The 12,022-nt window shown below is 34.6% G+C and overlaps 1 long non-coding RNA gene across 5 annotated transcripts in view; it reads right to left on the reverse strand.

The window, feature by feature from the left end:
• The window catches only part of LOC103676622, a 213,160-nt gene that overhangs the window by 136,457 nt on the left and 64,681 nt on the right, over positions 1–12,022 (reverse strand). For 3 of the 5 annotated variants that reach the window (XR_005838521.1, XR_572172.2, XR_572168.2), the window contains 2 exons: positions 2,703–2,875; positions 1,724–1,849 (listed from right to left, as the gene is read on the reverse strand). This is a non-coding gene — a long non-coding RNA (uncharacterized LOC103676622). The remainder of the gene's footprint in view (positions 1–1,723; positions 1,850–2,702; positions 2,876–12,022) is intronic. The other 2 variants (XR_005838519.1, XR_005838520.1) reach the window with 1 other exon arrangement.

Consider the following 12,022-nt stretch of genomic DNA (forward strand, 5'->3'; position numbering starts at 1 on the left):
TCTACTATTGATGCGCTTGTGGTTTCCATTTTGGATCTCTCAGCATTTTTGCTCCTGTTTTGTGAGTGTATGTGCACACATTTCTGTTGGGAATATACTTAGGAATGGAATTCTTAGATTATGGGGGTATACACTACTAAGTAGTATTCTAAAATGATTAAATAATTTATAGTCCCATCAGAAATGAGACTGTGCCACATCATTTGAGATCTTGGTATTAATCAGTTTTTAAATTTCGCCAGTAGGGTTAATGTGTAGATATTATATTGAGGTTACATTTCCCTGCTGAATAATAAGGTTGAGCATCCTCTTTACATTTATTGGCCCTTTATATATCTTCTTTTGAGAAGACGTAGCCCAATCCTTTCATACATTTTCTGTTGGACCATCTGTTCCATTTTTATTTATTTGTAGGAGATCTTTATATATATCGGACATGAAACTTTCAACTGTTATATATGTTGCAAATATATTCCCCTACTCACTGGCTTGACTTTTTACTCTCTTAATAGTGTCTTTTGATAAGTAGAATTTTAAAAATTTTAATGAAATAATATTACTAATAGCTTATTTTTAATGATGTTCACATACTATTTTATAAACTTTCCTTAAAATTCTCTATTATCTTCAAGAAGTTTTATTGTTTACCATTCATATTTAGACATATAATCCACCTGGAATTGAGTTTCATCATTGTGTCACATAGTGGATTGAGGATTCCACCACCCCGACCCCCCACTGTTTTTGCATATAGGCTTGGCCCAGCACTATTCCCTGATATAAACCACTCTCACTATTTTGCAGTTACATCGTTATCACAAATCAAGAGTCACAAAAAAAAAAAAAAAAAAAGAGTCACTGTATGTGTGTATATCTATTCCTGGGACTCTATTCTATTAGTCTATCATTGTGGCAGTTTAATGTTTAGCTTGGAAATAAATATTGGTATCTGAGTTTGTTCTATTTTAGGATAAGCCTAGCTACTATTTTAAAATTTTCATAAATTTAGTCAATGTGTAAATTTTCCTAAACATAACTAATAGAATTTTGGTTGCTGTCACACTGAACCTTTATGATTTCCCACAAACCACTGTGTAGCAGGAAGCAGGTGACTACACCCAAATTTATTGAAAAAGAGCCAGAGATAACTTATTCCCATTCTTTATATTCAAAGGGTGAGTTCCAATGACAGACAGTAAGTGAAGAGATATTATCTCAGGCCCTTTGGTCCCCTTAGTCTCTGAGGAAAAAAAAAAAAAATCATTCCCATCATCTTTATCTGCTCCTTATCCCTCCTTGGTGAACAAAACTTGGACATAGCCCAAACAGTACAATTAGATGGAGCAGATCCAGATTCTGTCCCAAATTTGTCATTCTGAGGTATATAACTTGACTTCATTGACTCACTGGATTTCATTTCTTTTGATTGTAAAATTACCAAGCTCAATTCTACATTTTCTAAGACCATTTACTCCTATTAAAAAAACCAACAACTCTATTCTATTAAAATAACTTTTAACTGTGTTTTAAAGATTATATGTTTAAAAGATATTGAATAGGGTTCTCCTTAGGATACAGAAACACACAAAAAAGACAATGTCCTCATTCTAACAGAAAAATTTTAAAAGATGGATAAATTACAACATATAGAAATTCAATAGGTCTGTGACCTTTGCTGGGAAAAAGGCTCAAGTCACTGAAACAAGACACCAAAATGACTTACCAGTCCAAAAGATGGTGGATGGTGGTTAGGGGATATAATGCCATCATTTACTCTTGACTCTTCACAACTTCTGAACTTGCTAATTAGAAGCCATATCCAGTTAATCTCAATTGAAGACAGCCATATCTGAAAAACAAGGATACAAGGTGGAAGTCTCCTAAAGGCATAGGGAAACACATATATGTTAAAAAAAAAAAAAAAAAAAAGCCTAAAGACGATTTGAGGAAAAGAAACATCCAAACATATTTTTATGAAATATGTTCAATATATATTAAGGAATGGAAGGATATGTACAGAATTTGAATTAAACGGCTTTAGAAATGTGTGTTTCATTTATTTCTGTGACTGAGAGCTATCTAATCTTTCTGAGGGCATTTTAATGAGACTATACGTAATTATAGGTACAAACATTTAAAAATTCACCTGGAGAACACTTATTCACTGAAATTATTGGTCATATTTATCATAGTTTTAATGTCCTTTTTGTACGTCTATATCGGTTACCATCTCTGAGACTATACCCAAGGCTTTGATGTACGGCATATACTAAATATGCCGTACCACTTGTATGAAGGTTCTGTCAGATGTCACCGTGCTTACTAAATCATGCATCACCAGTGTTATGATTTGCAGTAATAAAGTTATGCTATGGTAACTTTTTTGGAACATTGCAGCATATGGCGCCAGATGCCAAGGGCATACTAATTAATGAGAAAATTAGCACATAGATATTAGATCACGGTAATGCGTGTGCAGCCAAAGCTTAACATGTAACTCAGAAAGCAATTTTAAATTTTAAGGTTAATGCTACACAAAATTTAATATCCTTCATAACAATATACAAACAAAATATTCATGGTCTTTTGAACAGTAGGAATATAGAAAGTATGTTATTTATCTAATTATTCTATCTTTTCCCTTTCTGGTAAGAATTAAGCTGAGAAAAAGCAGTACTTCATATGCTTTTGATCAAACATACTGATCAGAAGTACTTTGTACATTCCACTGGGTACTCTCAAGAATAAGAGCAGATTTCAGGGTGACGTCATCTACAGGTAGAACAGGCACGAATCCCATCTTTTTGCGTCAGGCCTCCTCAGTGAAGAACAGAAACTGGCTCAACAGCCAAAGGCCTCCCAGTTCATGGTCTTCCTGCCAATAGCAAGCAGTCTCCATTACTAACCGATTTGCACTTCCGCAGTTCAAGTTTATTTTATAATAAAAATGCTACCACTTTACATTTCTATAGGCTTTAAGTCTTTACAAATTACATCCTGATATAGAAGTTAAAAGCGTGAGTTCTGGAAACAGATTGGACACATTCCCAGGGATAAATTTCAACTCTAGCAACTTGCAATCTTTGTGATTTGGGGGAAGTTGCCCAAACTCTTGTTGGTTGCAGCCTTCCTCACTTGCGATGGCAATTAGTAGTGTCTACTTCAAAGGGCAGTTAAGATAATTGAAGAATCTATGTAACATACACAATGGCTAGCACATACAAAGTATCTGATAAGGGTGATTATAATTTTTCACCCTTGTTCCAGATGAAGAAATTTGAATAAGACAGGACTTTAAATGGCTTTCCAAAGGTTGTAGAAGTGGTAAGTTGCAGAGTTAGGGAACCTGAATCCAGGACCCAAAGCTCCAAATCCAGAGCTTCTCACTGCTCTCCCACAACTTGATACAGAGATGGACAAAACCAGCTTGGGTGTATTTGATGGAATGTATCAGATTCAAGGGACTATTTTAGGCTTAGTGATTATTTTCAGGCTTCATTTGACTTTATGGAAGCATAAAACATATCATCTTAAGGATAAATACCTCAGAACTCTGATTTGTCCCCAAATTGTAAACTCAGATGTGCGTGTGACAAGCTGTACTGCTGATAACGGATCTTGAGAAATTGCTACTCGAATCCAGGGAAAGGGAACTTAAGCTTCACGCCTCCCTCTGTGGTCAGTGTTCAAGTCAGACCACAATACTCCAGAAACCTTGAGCAAACAAGTTTGAAGTGTATCGTCTATGTTGCAAAATGCAACCATTAAGAATAAAACTAAACACTACAGCTATGTACTTTAACCTATAAGTCTTCTGTTTTGTAGGCCAATTCTTTGCAACTAAAAAACACAAAAATTCCCACTTTGAAAAGTGGAAACAAAGAACAAGCTGCAAGACAAAAGTCTATCTATATCAGCTCTCTAGGAGGACCCTACCCTGTAGTTTTCAGGCAGGTTTGAACCCCCATCCCCAATTTTTCCAGATGTCAATTCAACTCTTATTTCATACGTTTAATTTCCTTCCAAAGATCTTAAGCTTTACAATTTCAGGAAAATAAAAAAACACTTCGGTGGGAATGCTGAAATCATCAACACTGCCCACCAGAGAACAAAAAAAGTTCTCAGAAAATTGCTTGCTGAGGCAGGTTCAGAAAGAATATTTGGGAACTGTCTTGCAAATTGAAAGAATGAAGCCCAAGTGACCTACCTCAAGTGGGATATTAAAATATGTTTAACATACAAATCCGAAAGCATGCCCACTAATAGAAATAGAACCATGTCATCCTTGTTAAAAACATGAAACTCATTAGCAGATTTCATTGACTCCTCAATGACCCTATAAAAGTAGTTTTTGAACCTAAAGGAGCAAATCTAATTTTGAACAGCCATTACCTCTGATAAAACAAGCTCTTTCCTAAATGTGTATTTATTATCTTCAAATGGAAAGAGATTTTTTGCTTTCTCTCGCCTCTTCCTCTACATTTTATTTTCTCGGTCATGCTTTGTGTGTAAAATCTAATAGTTTATTTTATAAAACATCTTAAATGCCAACTAATCCATGAGCTGGCTAGTCTGAGTTAATGAAAAAAAAACCCTGAATTATGTATTTTCAGAATGCAGTTTTATTACTTTTCAGTACAGAAAAAAAGTAATTAACTTCAAAGTACAACAACAACAAAATCTACACATGCAAAAATCTTTCTGAATGCTCAGTGAGGAGAGAGATTTAGGAACATCTGCCTCCAATTCTGGTCTCCTCAATGAAAAGGAAATATGAGATTCGTAACCATGAGCCAAATTCATGTGGCTTCCATTCAGTCTCCAAGACTTGATAAATGTTTAGTGAGATTGCACAGTTACTTGATATGCCATTACCGTAAACACTGTTGTATTAGTTTTTCTCTTAATCTTTAAAGGTTACACAATGTGTCTTGTATTCCCGGGTAGCAAATGACACAATTATCCATACCGTGATAATTACAGAGCTCTCATCATATAGTTTTACTCAGTTTTTCCTACATTAGAGACTTAACGATATTTTTATGTCACTGTATAGTAGCCAAAACAAGAAATTCAAATATGTTCTGAGAACAGTCTTTGAAATGCTGATTGCCAGTAAATTAGTAATAAAGTTAAGGTTTAAATAACAGAAATAAATCATTCTAAGGAAATACAATTGATTTGGAATATCTTTAAAATACGGTAGGTCTATTAGCCAGAAGTGACATTGAACTGATAGTGAAAGAGACCACTCAACACAGTGGCTTACACTTGATAGTGTTTCTTTTTCTCTTACATAAAATAATCCTCCATCCTTTGTGGTCGGCTTCTATCTGCAAGTTTACCTCACGGTTATAAGATGGCCTTAAAGCTCCAACCATCACACCCACAGCAGGAGGAAGAACAAAGTGGGCTTTCTTAGATGCTCCATTAAACCTTTTTTCCAGGTTTATTCGTATATAATTGACATAAACAATCTATTAGTTTCAGGTGTACAATATAATGATTTGATACATGTAAATATGAAATGATTACCACAATGTCTAGTCAATACACTCATCACTTCACATAGCTACAATTTTCTTGTGATGAGACTTTTCAAGACTCACTCTCTCAGCAACTTTCAAATGCACAATACAGTATTAACTATAGTCATTGTGCTGAACGGTATACCCTCCAAATTTAATTTATCTTCTAACTGGGAGCCATCAGACTTTTACTTCTAGCTCATGCAAATCTTATTGATAGAAGAGAAACTGAAACTTGCTGTTGTTATTTATTGGTCACGTCACGGTTCCAAACAATAGAGCTTCTGTTAGGAAAGGGAGAGTGGATGGTTAGCAGGCAACTAGCAGCCTCTCTCCCAGGCCCTTACTCAACAGTCACCAACTGTCATCAAGCTCCCTTGTGAACTAGAGAAGTAGATAATCAGAAGCATTTAAGGAAATCTGTAAAAATTCCTTACTGGAGACCTTGAAATGAGGAGAACTTTTAGTAGACATAAAATTTCTATAATTTATTTCCTCAGACATCAGGTACAGTGTTAAATGAATATATTACATATACAAAAGAATTAATCCCTACTAAGATAGTAAATAACATGTATGAGGCAAAATGGAATGAGGCCAATTATCTTCAATGGATCAAAGGAAAAAGATCTGTTCTACCTGAGGTAGTTAAAAAAAAGTTTCACAATGAAAATGGACTTGGAGCTGGATATTTATATATACATTTAATATATTTATAGAAACAAATTTAATCTAATCTATAGACAATATTCTTGGTTGAGAAGTTGACCCATTACATTATTTTAACCAATTTTGTTTCTATCTATCTATCTATCTATCTATCTATCTATAGATATATATATATTTTTTTTTAAGTAGGCTCCACACCCAACATGGGGCTTGAACTCACAATCCTGAGATCAAGAGTCACATGCTCCACTGACTGAACCAGCCAGGCACCCCAATTTTAGTCTATTTTGAATGTCTTTTCTCAACCTCTTATCATTCCTCCATCCAATGTGATCAACTCTCCACTCTCACCATCCTACTCATTGTGATCTTGGTAGTTCAATTCATTTCAACAGGTATTTATTCAGGCACTTGAGGCTAATCTAAACAAAAAGTCCAATGGATATTTCTATTTATAGACACACTCTCTTCAACCTATGGTACTATTATTTATTTTGTATTTTTATCCTTTCATTCTTCATTCATTGAATGTCTGAAAATTGTTGGGTCTCAGTGATGAGAACTCACTGCACTCCTCAAAACCACCTTCTTCCTTGTGCCAAAATAAATAACCAAATCAAGTGTTTATGTCGTCTTGAATTTTTACAACTACCCTTTTTGGAACTTATTGAAGCTATTTCTTCAGTTGGCTTCCATTGTCTTGCAGTGCTTAGTCTGTAGAACTGCCTGTGTAAACTCTTAGGTAATGCTTTATATTTCAAGGTTCAATAAAGAAAAGGAGCTATTAAGTTAGAATGAACAGAGTTTCTTACTACCATGGAGATTCTTCCAAGAAGGAAAGGATGTTCAGAATTGACTAGATTGATTACTGTGAAGAAGTAATTAAGTTTGACACTATGTGATGTCCTTTGTGATCGTTGAAATAGCAGCAACAGTAAAGACAATTTCAAAAATTAAGATCAGTCTTCTGTGGATGATAAACTAGAGACAAGAACTACAGAATGCAAAATGTGCCAGTGCTAAAAGTCAAGGAAATGCAGTGCATAAAGTCAAGTATCTGCTGGACAGTTCACTTAGATAGCAACATATAATAGTGTAATCTATTACCAGCCACCATTTTGCTTTGATGGTGCTCAGTGATTCACTGACTAAAATTCATACCCGATTTTGGGACTAGAGTGACACCGCTTTTTTTTTTCTTTATATCTTTGCTGTGGGACATTTTAACCACATCCAGAAGTTGTATAAATTACCCCAAATTATCCATTAACCATGCGTCAATAATTAGCAGCTAATGGTCAATCTGTTTTCATCCAGATCCAATGTCATACTGACCATATTATGCTGGAGCAAATCCCAAACATGGTATCTATAATTATTTCAGTATTTTTCTGTAAAACATAAGAATGCTTTCAAAAATATAATCAAAATACCATTAGAATTAAAAATTTGACAAAATTCCCTCATATGAACAAATATGCAGTGTTCATAATTCCTGCTTGTCCTGATAGTCTCACAGAATTTTAACAAATATTTGTTCAAATCAGAATCCAAATACGGTCCATGCAGTACAATTAATAGGAATGCTTTTTAAGTCTATTTTAATTTATAGATTCTTCCTACCTCTACTTAATCCTTATCATTTATATGTGGAAGAAATGGAATTGTTTTTTCCAGAAACTGAGTTTTGGTGATAGTATTCCTTTGGTGCCATCTAACACGTTCCTGTTATCTGTATTTTTTTAAAAATTATAGTTAGATACAGAGGTGACCCGGACCTAGGTTTATTATTTTTTGTCAAGGATACTTCATATATAGCAGTGCACACACCCACTAAATGACGCAGAATGTCTGGCTGTCTTCTGTTTGCTCGTGTGCAATATTAGCAGTTGCTGATGCTCCGTTACAAGATCTATTTCTGCAAGGGTTGCAAAATGGTAATTGTTTTTTCTAATTCCATAACTTTGTCTTCAGTTTTTTTCCAGAATATTTCTAAAAAAGGAGCTTCCTCTTATCAACTATTTGGTGCAGATGGTATGGGAAATGCAGAATAAATGCTTGATTTTCTTTTGTTCACAAGCATTCACAAGTTTATTCCTTCCCATTCTCCAAGTCATGAGCAAAATAATTTTTGGTATTATAAACTCTTGTAAACATGTTTGATGTGTTTCCAAGTCACTGCAGTTATTATCCTCAGTGCCCATTTTTGCCTAATAGAAGCCTCTATCATATTGGCACTTGAGTTGTGACATGACACACTAGACTTTGATTTTACTAGCTTAAGAATTTCATTTAGGGTCTCTGGGTGGCTCAATGGGTTAAGCGTCTGCCTTTGGCTCAGGTCATGATCTCAGGGTCCTGGGATCAAGCCCCATGTAGGACTCCACAATCAGCAGACTTCCTGCTTCTCCCTCTCCCTCCGCCCATCCCCCTGCTTGTGTGTTCTCCCTCTCTCTCTGGTAAATAAACAAACAAAAAAAGAATTTCAGGGCACCTGGGTGGCTCAGACAGTTAAGCATCTGCCTTTGGCGCAGGTCTTGATCCAGGGATCCTTAGAACAAGCCCCTCATTGGGCTTCCTGCTCAGTGGAGATTCTGCTTCTCTCTCTGCCCTTCCCCCTGCTCATGCTCTCTCTTGCTCTCTCAAAATATTTTTCAAAAATTTCATTTAAATGAAATCATAAAGTAATCTTTTATGTCTGGATGTTTCCACTCACCATATCTATGTTATCCATTCAAGTTTTAAGTACATCAGTAGTTCACTTTGTTCTCATTGTAGAGGTTTATTTCATTGTATGAATGTAATTTATCCATTCAATCAGTTGTTGATGGACACTTTGAAGGCTCCAGTTCAATAATGCAATTGGGATTCTGGTTTGACTACTGTGAATAACCCTGTTGCTATGAAAAACCAAGCACATATCTTTTTTTTTTTTTTTTTTTTAACAAATGTAGGTTTTCATTTCTCTTAAGTAACTGGGAATTGCTGGGTCATGTAAGAGTATTTGTAACTTGCCAAGAGCAAAAAACCTTTCTTTCCAAAGTGGTTTTGCATTTTTTATACTACCAACAGCAACGTGTGAGGTTTCTCACCTGCAAAGACACTGTCAATCTTTACATTTTAGCTATTCTAGAGAGTGAGAAATGTTAACTGTGATTTTAATTTGCATTTCTCTGATGAGTAACTGAGCATCTTTGCACATGATCAGTGGCCATTTTTGTATCCATTTTTTGTGCATTGTCTACTCTTGGACATTTTTGAGTTCTCTTTATTGAATTGTAAGTTATATATTTTCAAGTGTGAATATACATACATATGTATGGTCAGAGAATACTGAAATCTAAAAAACAACAACTGAAGCTGACGTTTGTATCAATTTGTAATGGCCCACTATGTCTTCTATGATACTGGTTTTGAAATCTGTTTTGTCTGATATTAATACAGCCACTCCAGCTTTCTTATGGTTAGAATTTGCAGTATATATGTTTTTCACAATTTAAATTATCCCATGTCTTTATAGCGTTCTTCTTATAGACATTGGATATAAAGCAAACCACAACTACACAGTCTTCAAATCTTGAACATTTTAATCTGTTTCAATTTTCATTTCATATGTTATGGTCAGTTTTGACTCAATCAGTTTTGACTCAAATTCTCATATCTGTCCTTTATTCCTTTCTTTTTTCTTGTCTTTTGGATAGACCGCTTTAATATTCCATCTCCTGTATCAGAGCTCTAGGTCAATTTGGTCACTAGTATGTTGAAGTATCCCCTAGTCTTTTAAAACTTCTGCCTGCTTGTTTTATCAATTACTGGCAAAGTATTAAAACGTCCTATCGCAGTTATAATTATGCATTTGTCTACTTCTAAGTGATATTTGGGGTTCTTCCACCATGTATTTTGAAACTGTTGTTAGTGTACAACATCTTGGATTACTAGGTCTCTTTGATAAGTTGAACCCTTTATCATTATACGGCATTCTTCTTTATGTTGGGTAGTATACCTGTCTTGTAACATACTTCATCTGATATCAGAATATCAGATTTCCAATGTTTAGTGTTTGCATGATGTACCTATTTGACCCTTTTGTTTGTCGATATGTTTGTCCTATTTGGTCTTCTATTTCTTTGTGATCTGTTTTATTTGCTGTCTTTTTTTGGAGGGGGGAGGATACACTTTTTCTTATTTAGAAAGGTACCTATTGGGGCGCCTGGGTGGCACAGCGGTTAAGCGTCTGCCTTCGGCTCAGGGCGTGATCCCGGCGTTATGGGATCGAGCCCCACATCAGGCTCCTCCGCTATGAGCCTGCTTCTTCCTCTCCCACTCCCCCTGCTTGTGTTCCCTCTCTCGCTGGCTGTCTCTATCTCTGTTGAATAAATAAAATCTTTAAAAAAAAAAAAAGAAAAGAAAGGTACCCATTTTTCTTCTGATTATGTAGTGGTGACTTTACCTAAAATAGAAGGGACTAAGGATACTATATATTCTGTATTTGTTCCCTACTCTAAGCAATATAAAAATTAACTGGTAACCCTTCTTTCAGGCATTTAATCTGTAGCAATATCTTTTACTCTGTTAATTTCTATGAGGTAATAAGTGAGTCTATTCTACTTTCCATACACTGTTACTATTCTCATTTTTAATAGTTGACTATATTTTTACTGCATGTACCCTTTATCTTGTATACTGTCTTCCTGAGATCCATAATTTAGTTTCACAAGTTAACATACACTCAATTCTCACTACAATTTGTGTAAATGCTTTCCAGTCACTTTGGTGGACTGAAGTTCACTGTCTAGATTTTATGGAACCAACATTTATTTCCCAAAGGCCAGTTTGGCCAGACATAAAATTCTTAGCTTCTATTTTCCTTTCTCTGATTATCTTAAAAATAGTTTGCCATTTTCTTCCATCACAACATGATATCAAAAAGTTTGATAAAGGTTTATCTTTTGCTTAAAAAGTATTTGGACATTTCTCTTTACTGTCAGTGTATTTTTTTAGATTATATCTCAAATTGTCTATGGCCATACCACCCTGAACCTGCCTGATCTCATAAGACTGTATCTCAAATTATATTATTGCTTTCTGTAAGCCCACTGTACATCTTTTCAATATATATGCTTAATATTCGTTATTGAATTGTAAGTTTTAGTTATTTTTGTCCAGTGCTTGGGTTCTTATAGGAAGAATCATTTTATGAATGTTTTATGTTCTTACCCATCTTCTATATCTATCATTTACTCATTAATACCTTTTCTCCAATTCTTCTAAAACTCTTGCATATTCCATTTTGCATTTATCTTAAGGTATTATCCAAGGTATTTGTTCTTTTTTGAACTGTAGTTTGAACTTATTTCCTAAATGATTTTATATTTTTAATTCTTTCATGAGTTATATCAAATTACTGTAGAACCCTTCCTTTTCTTCAAACATCTCTTATCTCTGTGTTTATCTAAATCTGGTTGATTTACTCTTTTACGGCTTTCATTGTCTTCTTAAATTATTTTAGCTCCTATTGCAAGACTATTTCAATATTTGTATGAATCTTATTCTGAACATTGTTATCTTTTTAAATTTGGGGTGGGATTTTATTATAATCCTTTTATGTTGCTTGTATTTTTACCAAGATAGGTTTCCTAACTTATTAACAACAGAGGAAGGTGGACAAGAACAGCTTTCTAATATTTATGATTTTGTACTCTATTAGTATAGTAAAAATTCAAAAATAAGGTCTTGAGCATTTTTGAGATCTGCCTCCTTTGCTCCCTTACCCCATCGTTTCTGGATATTTTCTTTCCCTTGAGCCTATCCTTCTCAGGTCATAT

The sequence above is a fragment of the Ursus maritimus genome, unplaced genomic scaffold (genome assembly GCF_017311325.1).
Source record: "Ursus maritimus isolate PB19 unplaced genomic scaffold, ASM1731132v1 scaffold_3, whole genome shotgun sequence".
Lineage (NCBI taxonomy): Eukaryota > Metazoa > Chordata > Mammalia > Carnivora > Ursidae > Ursus > Ursus maritimus.